Consider the following 10,310-nt stretch of genomic DNA (forward strand, 5'->3'; position numbering starts at 1 on the left):
TATAAAAAAAACATATATGATTAAATGTATATGAATTACTTGCTGTTTTTCATTTGTAAAGGAAAAGGCTTGATGAAACTATATGCTTACAGGTAGCATCAAAATATAATACTTTAAAAAAATTAAAATCAGGAGAGAAAATCTGCCTATTATACATGAGGAGTACACTAAGCAGAACAAAATGTTTAGTGTTTGATGACCTCTTGCATTTATAATAAAATGAATTCCATTTAGCTTTGTAATGTTCAGAAGTCACACCTTTCCAAATGTATTTCAAAATACTCAAATTATTACATGATAATCAATTATCAATAACATAAATTACTGTGGCCCTAGGAAGAAATATAGGTTGTTATGTGCAGTCAGAAGGTTCATTTCCAATAAATACATCTCTGAGATCACATTTCAAATCATCACGTGGTCATATTTTAACATTTTTATTTTTGAGAACTTGGTCACATTACTATTTTGTACTGGAAACAGCTCTAGTGTTTATAAATTCTCATATATATGTTTGCTCAGTTTATTTCTGTTGTCATTACACAGAAATCTTTTCTTCTGTGGGGAAGAACTCAGTTGTATTTTCAAATTCTTTTCACAACACCGGAATGATGCTTTGCTGTCTCTTCAATGAAGTTAATATTCATATTATTTTAGAGTTGTTTATGATACTTATCTTCCTTATAATATTTCAAATTCTGTAATTAAACCCACAAGTTTGTATGCCCGATGCACAGTAAGGCCATCACTAAAGCACTGAGTATGTAACGAGGAAATAGTTTATTTTTGAGAGGCAGCCAAATGAGAAGATGGGGAGAAAGTCCAAATCTGTCTTCTAGATCCAGGGTTCGGGCCAGGTTTTTAAGGGGTTATGGGCAACAGCTACGAGAAGGGGCGGGCAGGACAAGTTTTAACTGAAGGACCTTGGAACTTAGCCACTTATGGTAAGAGGTCTCAAGACTGAAACTTCCTGGAAAACAGGCCCCTCACTTCTGAAAGGGTTTTGGTGTTCAAGTTGCAGTTATATCCCGGTCCTTTTGTTCCACGGAGGGAAGCGAGACTTTGGTTCTGGGTGCAACTGGAGGTCAAAGTTCTCCCCTCCACGCATGACTTGCAGTCTTGGTCTGTTGCTTCTGACAGACAACTCAGTGTCTTGTTAGAAACAGGATGCGACCTTTTCAGCTGGTTCTGCAGTTACAATTCTACAATTCTTTCCTCCTTTCTTTTTACTGCTTTCTCCTGCAGCACTCACTTTAGATTTGGGGCCAGAGACACCATAATTAAAATCCCCAAAATGTTGCTAGCTGAATAGCCATGTGGATATACTCTATAGATCTAAATTTCTTCATTTGTAAAATAGAGTTGAGCTCCTTTTGTAAGGTTGTGAAATAACTCACATGTGTTGACAAAATGCAGACATCCAACAAATTATTATGCTTCTCTATATACATCACAGACAAATGTATCTATAATCAGTTGTATTTATAAGTGAAAATATAGTAAAAGTACGTTAGGCATGAGAGGCCATGGAATTTAGCACAGTAAGGACAGGATGGATATGTGTCTAAGGAAAGTGCATCTTTAAGGACGACAACATTAAGTACCTAGTACTTTACAGTTGATAATTTTAGAAACTTACTGTGAAATATTTGTGTTACATTACTTACACTGGTTATATATAAAAATAATGCTGTTGATATATACTGTGATACCGATAGTATAAACTTGAACTGTGAAACAGAATATGTGTATGATATTGGTTAAAAGATGTCATGATATTTAAACCTACTAAATTTTCAGGGGTAGTTTAATATCCTTTTTGAGCTTTTATGTAATATTAATTCCACACACAATGATTATCTTGGTGAACACAGGAGCTAAACACGGTCAATAAAAATAAAATCATTATTATTATGTTTTAATATTTCTAACTACTTTTTCTACATCTCTTATGTTTGCCAACAAACTTAAAAAAAAAAAAAGCCAAGTAAACTTTTTAAAACATGAGCAACATGACCTCCAAAGAGGTCTTCGATCTCTTTCTGAGTAAAAGCCAAATTTCTTTTAGTGTCTATAAAATGTTACAAACATTTCATTTGCCAAACCTTTTTGTCCTTCTCTCCTAATCTTCCCTCCTTAGTATACTTAATTTCAGACACTCTTGAATAAAATGGGCAAAATTCCTTTATTCATGGAACTTACAGCATAGCAAATTTAGACAGACAAAAACTGCTGAAACAAACAAATACTAAAATAATTTTATATAATATATTAGTTAAGACTACAGTTAATAATACTGTAGTATATGCTTGAAATTTGCTTAGAGAGTAGATCTTAAGTGTTCTCACCTCCCGCACGAAATGATGACTATGTGAGGTGATGAGTTTGTTACTTAGCTTGATTGTGGTTATCATTTCACAATGTATATGTAATATCAAATCATCACATTGTACACTTTAAATTTATACAACTTTTATTTGTCAGTTATACCTCATATAGATGGAAAAATATACATTTTTAAAAAGAGAAAACAAAATATTCAAATAGAGTAACCTGAAACACACAGAGGAAGTGTTATTTGAGCCAGAGATCTGAATGTGAATAACTCAGAAATAATTAAACCCTTGGCAGAAGAGCATACTCACTGCAAGTGACTAGGTAATAAATTGGCAGAAGTGTGTAGGTAAATAAATTGGCAGGAAGCTGAGAGATTAAACTTTTGTCTATATTTTGTTAATATTTAAAAAAATCACATAAAATAAACCTCAAAGCCATCCATTTGAATACCTCGCCTTGCAGCTTTAGGTTAATCTGTAGTTAAACTAGCCAGACTTTTAATTCAGTAGTAGGATATTTTAGATTCAGAAGAATAAAAATATCTAAAACTTGCTCAAAATCTTTATAAATATGAAAGCCACATGACAAGTGTGCAAAACTGAAATGGATATCATATCTACAATACAGTCTTACCATTATAAATGTTTTGACGCAATCATGGTAAGTGCATGCCTCAAAAACATGCATCTGAATTTCTCCAGCTATTTGAATAAATAGATTTATGCTCCACCAGGGTTCTCTTTGTAAAACTTTATATGAGCGGACATGCCCAGGACCCCATTTTTAAAGGTAGACAGTTGCAGAGCTCTAACAGTCCAAGTCAATGACACATGTATCAGAAGCTTGAATATGTGTTCAGAGATTACTAAACAGCATTATTCTCAGTTGCCCTGGTAGCTCAAGTTGACACATTCATTGTCTATATTCAGGTTTAATATAAGAACATTTACATGTTTACTCTTCTTATAACAGTTTTGAAATATTAAATTACATGTAACATTTAAATTTGACTCAAACAATGAAAGAACCCTGATGCATCAGCAGAAAACACAAGAGGTTCCCTGAACACATTCTGAGAAACTATTACTATGTGTTAACTCACTTGCAAAATACTTTGTCTTTGTTTTCAAAAGCCATAAATTCAATCCATAGTATTTATTTTCAACTTCAGTGCCAACGATACATTGGGAGCTAAATTCCAAATCATAGTCTCTCACAAATTATTTAGGAATAAATCAACTATGTATTAATTTGGTCATTATTTTGGGGCATTTTTTTAAGTTGGTAAAACAATATAATTGTGAGGTACGGTAGATTAATTTGGAGTGAATGGACATCTTTATAATGCTGAATGTTCTGATCTGGGCATGACTATATTTAATTCTCATATGCGATATAAGTGTAATAAGCTAATGGAGTTTTGATTATTGTATTTACAACATAAAATACCAGTACTTAAGACTGAAATCTGCCCCCTAGAATGCAACCTATTGTCCTTGAATTATTAATAGACTTGAAATTATAAAATTTTTTCTAGGATAAACTTTTTATATCCCTATCTGAATGTCTGGGGATGTTTCTCTTATCCTTTCAGAATGCGGTGAAAATGCCCCAAAGAGGCAGATGTCTCTAAGGGGACTTGAGACCTTTTCAAGAGTTTTGTTTGCAAGGTTTGAGTGGATGCAATGTGAGATGACATCCTGTCCCTGATTATTCACAAACCCCTTCTCATCATAAACTAGGGTATGCTAAGTAGTCTTTAAAAAAACGTCTCAGTAAAAGTTAAAAAAATACCTACCATGTTGAATATGTGCTTATAACTAGCGCTTTCAGGGAGTGGATTCTTTAAATTCTCCATCTGATATATTAAAAGGTTATAGAGAATATTGCATAAACATTTCTGTTCTAAAAACAGTTAGCTTATACTTAATAATATATTTCTAAAAATCAACTTATAAGCAAATAATTTCTCATATATGTAATTCTCATATATCAACTAATTTAAGCCCAAAGAGTTACCATCCATTAATTTATTAGTCTGTCCCTTATATCAGGTAATATTGGATATATTCTTTTTACTCCATCCTATAACTACACTGTTCCAATTTGAATAAGTTAGAAACTTACCTTGTATTTTTATATTACAAAATAAAATCAGATGTTTAAGTACTTAGACAAAGTAGAAAAATGAATGATTAGCAGGTGTTTCAGGATACAAAGAAATTGACTTCAGTTCTGGCTATGCTGAGAATACAGTTCTTGTTGCCTCAACTCTTTAAGGTTTAAAAACTGGGCCTTGCCTAATGTACACTAATTTTTAGATAGTTTTATTTTTGAGTATGATGTTGTTCGAAAATTATTTGTAAGGTTTGCAATATGATAGAGAAGGTTCACAACTCAAAACCTTCATTTTCTTCTGGCACTTATAAATTCACAGGTTCCAATTAAACTTCAATACTTCCAATTAAACAGTTAGAGTTTACCTTGTTAAAACTGTTAATAAGTCATACAGAAATTAAAAATTAGGCAAAAGAATGCCTGAACATCTTTTTAGGGTCAAAGTAAAGCATTGTTTAATAGGCCCAGCTGAAAAGTATTTGACTTTCTAGGGAAAAATGTCTTTGATTCATTTAAAACATCATTAATTTTGAATCAGACTTTCCAAAGTAATATGATACCTTGCAGCTTTTTGTCTAGTAGGTGAAAAAATTAATTCTGTCAAGTACTTCAGATGACCTCAAAGATTACTATTTTATTGGTTTATAATCCTATTAACTAGTTTTGTATCTAAATTACTAGTCTCTTTTTGGAATTCCTTTTTTCAGTGCTTGCACATACTTAATCTGTCAAAATCTCTTTGGAATTAAATTTACCATCAAATAGTTTCTCTCCTTCATAATTAGTTAACAAATGCACATGTTTGTCCTATTTTGTATCAGAATAATTATAAGATTTTGGAATATGTACTTTGACAAAAGCATCAATAAATCTTTAAACTGCTATAGAAAGAATTTACTTCCTAACTATCATTCTTAGGTCTAGTATTTGTTTTGTTGTTATTATTTTCCGGCAACTTCCAAACTGTGAAGAAATTATTGCTTCGTAGCCATGACATTTTGCTTAAAATACACTTTTAGCATAAAATCCATGCATTTATGGATCATTCTCATTGATGGGAATACTTGTTTTCTACTCCTGATTTCCATGAGGAGAGGTTTTTGTCTAGAACATTGCATCTCTCTCTTCTCCATACTCATGCCCATGAGGAAGTAGAATGACATTGCTGATTGGTAAGCTGGGAGAAAGTAACTAGCTATGCTCGTTCAGCCACATTTTCCTTGGGAGCCAGCTGTCGACAGGTAGCACACATGTTGCCACTCTCTCAGAGACATGCTATCCGTCACCACGTGGACAGGATCTAACTCTCATGTTTGTCTTCCTTCTATAGCTGGGTCTCTAACAGCAACAAAGAAATAATCTGGCCTTCATCAGATACTTCTTGATTCATTCTTTATTTGTTGAGAATTCTGACAGGGGAGTTAATCATATTGGGTGACCTTTTAAAAGTTTCAAGCAGTTTCCAATAACATGCATAAACTATTACTTCCCGTGAAAAAAATAACAAGGTAACTGTTACAGTGTTCTCATTCAGTTATACTATTGTAAGTCTTGGAATTAATTGCCTTAGTTTTTCAAGACACCAAACCAAGTTAAATTCAGTGTGTATTAAATTATACTGCTATATCTATAAGAAATAATTACTTTAAAGAATGTTTCTTTTGAAAATAAAATGACATTTAAAATTCTGTAAACATTACAGAATCTTCATGAAACCATTCTCCACCTGAGTTTTTGACCCAATATTTACTATAAAAGTCGCTGATTTGAAGTTCCTCAATATATCACAAGGAAATTCAAAATCAGCACATTTCTATTTAGCCGAGTGCAGCTATTACCTGAAAAAAAGGTGTTTTTTGTTTTTTATTTTAATATCTTTGGAACTTTCAATAAAAGGTTTTTAAAACTATAGATCGTGAGCTTACAATTAGGGCAGTCAAGACTATAGAGTGATTAGAAGGTTGAAGATTTTCTTCCAGTATATCAAGTTTTGCAAACTGTTATCATTAGTCCTTAAAAAACCTGATTAAAGCCCAAATATGTCCTGATATAAGACATATTTACCAGTGATGTTATATATGCCTTCCATCCATTCTAAAGTAACAAATGTCTAATGCATTACAATAATAGCATTCTACAGTTATGTAATACAGTAAGAACAAATATTATTGAGGGTTTACCATATGGCATATCCTGTTAGCACTCAAAGTGCTATTATTTCTTACAATATGTTTATGCATCAAACACTGGTATTTACTCCATTTTAAAGATACATATTCTGGAAAATGAGGAACTTAAGGAACTTGTCCAAAGTTAAACAGTTTAAGGGGCTACATGGGTTTTATATATTTTTTTTTACTAAATCCAAAGTGTTTACTCTTAAGAATGACAGAAGGCTGCTTTCCTTGTATGGATTTCTCTAGCTTAACAGTCCTAGTATCACAAACAACTGCAGGAAATCATCGTAATCTATTACTTTTTTTCCACTGGCTGCTATGAAATGCAATCTGAAAATGATGCAAGGGAGTCAACTCAGTCACTTTTGATCAATGAATGAATAACTTCAGATAGAAGTGAATTAGCAGATAAACTCTTTTTTTCTTCCATACAGTATCTCTAAAGATGTCTGCTGAGTCTTGCTGATCAGCCATTTACATTATAAATCTGTTGGTATTCACTTACATACTTGTATTTGTTGTTGTTTGTTTAGCACACACAGGCACGTGAGAGAGAGAGAGAGATTGAGCTGTAGGAGATATTTGTGGGAGAGCTGAGGAAAATGTGTATAGATTGGAGATTGGAGAGTATTATTGTTGGTTTAGGTGTGATAATGTTAATTTGACTTTGTATGAGGATATCTTTACTCTTAGGGGAAACGTGCTGGATATGCAAGGGTGAAGTGTCATAATATGTCCATGGCTTACTTTTCATTGATTCAGCAAAATGTTAGTGAAGTAGGTAGGGAGAGAGATGATGATAGATAGATAGATAAATAAATAGATAGATATAGATAAATAGATACATTTAGAGCAAATAGAGTGAAATATTATCATTTTCAGTACAGAATGAAGGTTTATGGGTGGTTATTTACTATTCTATAATATATAGAATATTTAATTTTTTCATAATACATTTTAAGGAAAACAATATAGTTTTTTTCATTTCAAACTATATTTGGATAGAAATAAAGAAAACTATGAATAGTGAATACTTTAGCCAATTAATGTATTCACCATTTTCACATAATAGGCTTCAATTAACATACTACATGACTTGTTAACATTTTATTATTTTCATCAGATATTTTATATTGGCTCTTTTAGTTAAATTAATTTAGTTATATGATGGTTGAATCTCTACATACTAGGATGCAAAAGCACAAACAATGTTTTTAATAGAATCTTCAAACCCCCAGAACATTTTTAATTGGTTAAAGTATTTTGTGATTCAGTGAACAGTCATAGGATTTTTTCATCTCATCTGACCTCCTAAAACTATATTGCAAATTGGTAATGCCTGTCATTGCCAATTATTGATTTTTAGCTTGAAAGCAATAATTTAAAGGTTAGCTTTTTAAGGGCAAAATAAATAAAGACAGCTGTTAGTATTATTCTAGAAAAAAATAGAGTAACTAGGGCCTGGAAGAAAAACATAAATTTGAATATTTTATACTTATTTCTTTTTTCAAAACATCAAATGTTCATTATTTTAAAGATCAATTCTCCCCCCCACTCCATTTTTCCTTTTTTTAAAATAGAAGTAATTTTTTCTCAATTGCAAAAGGTGACAAAAAAATTAGTAAAATATAAGAAAAAATAAGGCAAAATTCTTCATATATTTACTCTGGAGTGATGTGTTCTGGCAAACTTATCATTTTCTATAGGAATTGACCTATCCTATCATATAGAATTCTGAAGCCTGCATCTTGGGTTTCACAAGGTAATAAATTGATGTATAATTTGATTAACCTTATTATAAAACTCTTAGTGACTCCTAAAACCCAGTTTATTTGGCTTAAAATAAGGTCATTTACTGAGAATACTTTCCACTTATTTTCACCAACTTACATATACCTGTAAAACCCTATTGCTTACAGTTTGTATAGGATTAGATCAATATTATAAAGTTTTGGAATAAATTAGTCATAACACTGCTTAAATCTGGTGTGTGGAGAGAAAGATAAACTAGATCATTAAATAGAGTTTCAAATTATATTATCTATGTGTTGATATTTTCTTTTCGTCTTTGCTTTTTTTTTTTTTTTTAGCTGAGCCATCCTGCCACCTGTTGGCAGCTCAGCAGCAGCTCAGCTTGGGCCAGGACTCAAACCGCTGTTGCTCACAGCTTGCACTCTTGAGCGAGCTCTTAACCAACTGAGCCACTCGGCCAGCCCAATATTTTCTATTTTTTATTGAACTACTTTAGCAATTAATTATATAAAAAATAGTTCATTTTAGGTATGAAATGCTTTGTTTCAGTGATTCTCCTGTGGCAGATGTTTTCTGGTATACATGGACAAGAGATGTAATGATCCGTGTTCTTTCAGGTCAATCCCACAAGTCTATCTACACCAAGTTTTCTGAATGTCACTGTCCTGTTTGTCTAATTTTGTTTCCTCCAGTCACTAACCACTAGTAAAACCATCTGATAATATCCAATATTTTATGTAGTATTTACCCAGACCCCTTATCTCTTTGTATAAATGAGAAAAGCAATTGTACTTCTCTATGAGGGGATCTTGCCTCTTCCCTGTCCTTCAGGACCACACCAAGTGGGACTGTAATAAGATATAATGCCTTGCACAAAATATTGAGCAGATTCATCTATGAGCCAGAACCTCCCCATTTCCCCCTCCCCCCTCTTTCTCATTAGCTTGGCACATTAGGTGTGAGCTGTGAGGGGGCAATGTGGCATGAAAGATAGTGAACTGGGATTCTGAGCCACCTTTCGTGAAACATTTAGTCTGCTCCCTGGATCTGCCCAAGCCCCATGGATCATTTTCGTAGAACAATAGATTGCTACTGCATTCTCTTGACCTGAAGACTTGATGGCTCTGGCAATAACAAGCTTCTGATGGACAATTCTAATGACATAATCACTATCTCCGATGGCCAGGCATTTAGTCTGTACTAGGTGTGAGTATCCTGCCAGAAGCTCCTTTTCAAATGGTGAGTAATTTTAATCCACAGAAAGCACGACATTCCTCCAGAACCCAGAACTCTCCTGTGGGGCTTCCCAGGAACACAACATAATATATTTTAATCAATTAATATATTGAACATTGCTGGATTTAATATTTCATTTAGCCCAGGTGTTAGGCAGCTTAACCAAAGCCTGGACCTGTGGCAGGGTCTATTCTCATTCTGTTGCTCTTTCACTCAGACCTGGCAAACTTCTGAGTCTTTGAATGGGTCAGAGAAGTTTCCCAAATGCTGTATATAGTCTCTCCTAAATACAAAAACAAAACAAAACAAAACAAAACAAAACCTAATGAATACTGTGCCACATTTTTAATGTTGTCCTTTACTTTTTTTTTTCTTTTAACTTCTTTATTAAGTTGGTTGCATAAGATATACATTCTCATACTGACAATTCTTGTCATGAACAAAATCAACACAAATAAGGCACTAGCAAGATGTGCTTCACATACAATCATGTGGTTAAGAGTAGGATATCTGGCTCTGTACAAAACATTAGAAAGCTAAATGTGAATAAGCCCTGTACTCAGAACATGCCTAATGTGTGTGCAAAGACAGTACACCCATAATAAAGCTCACTTAGGTTCCCAGTTTATGATGCATAATTCCTTAATCATCCATTTGTGAAATAAAAATGAACATTAAAAAACATGAAAT

At 32.9% G+C, this 10,310-nt stretch overlaps 1 pseudogene; it reads right to left on the reverse strand.

The window, feature by feature from the left end:
• Nucleotides 1-9,336: 9,336 nt before the first annotated feature.
• The window catches only part of LOC109374085 (synaptophysin-like protein 1 pseudogene), a 2,659-nt pseudogene continuing 1,685 nt past the window's right edge, over nt 9,337-10,310 (reverse strand).

Source organism: Hipposideros armiger, unplaced genomic scaffold (assembly GCF_001890085.2).
Source record: "Hipposideros armiger isolate ML-2016 unplaced genomic scaffold, ASM189008v1 scaffold_785, whole genome shotgun sequence".
In the NCBI taxonomy this organism is placed as follows: domain Eukaryota; kingdom Metazoa; phylum Chordata; class Mammalia; order Chiroptera; family Hipposideridae; genus Hipposideros; species Hipposideros armiger.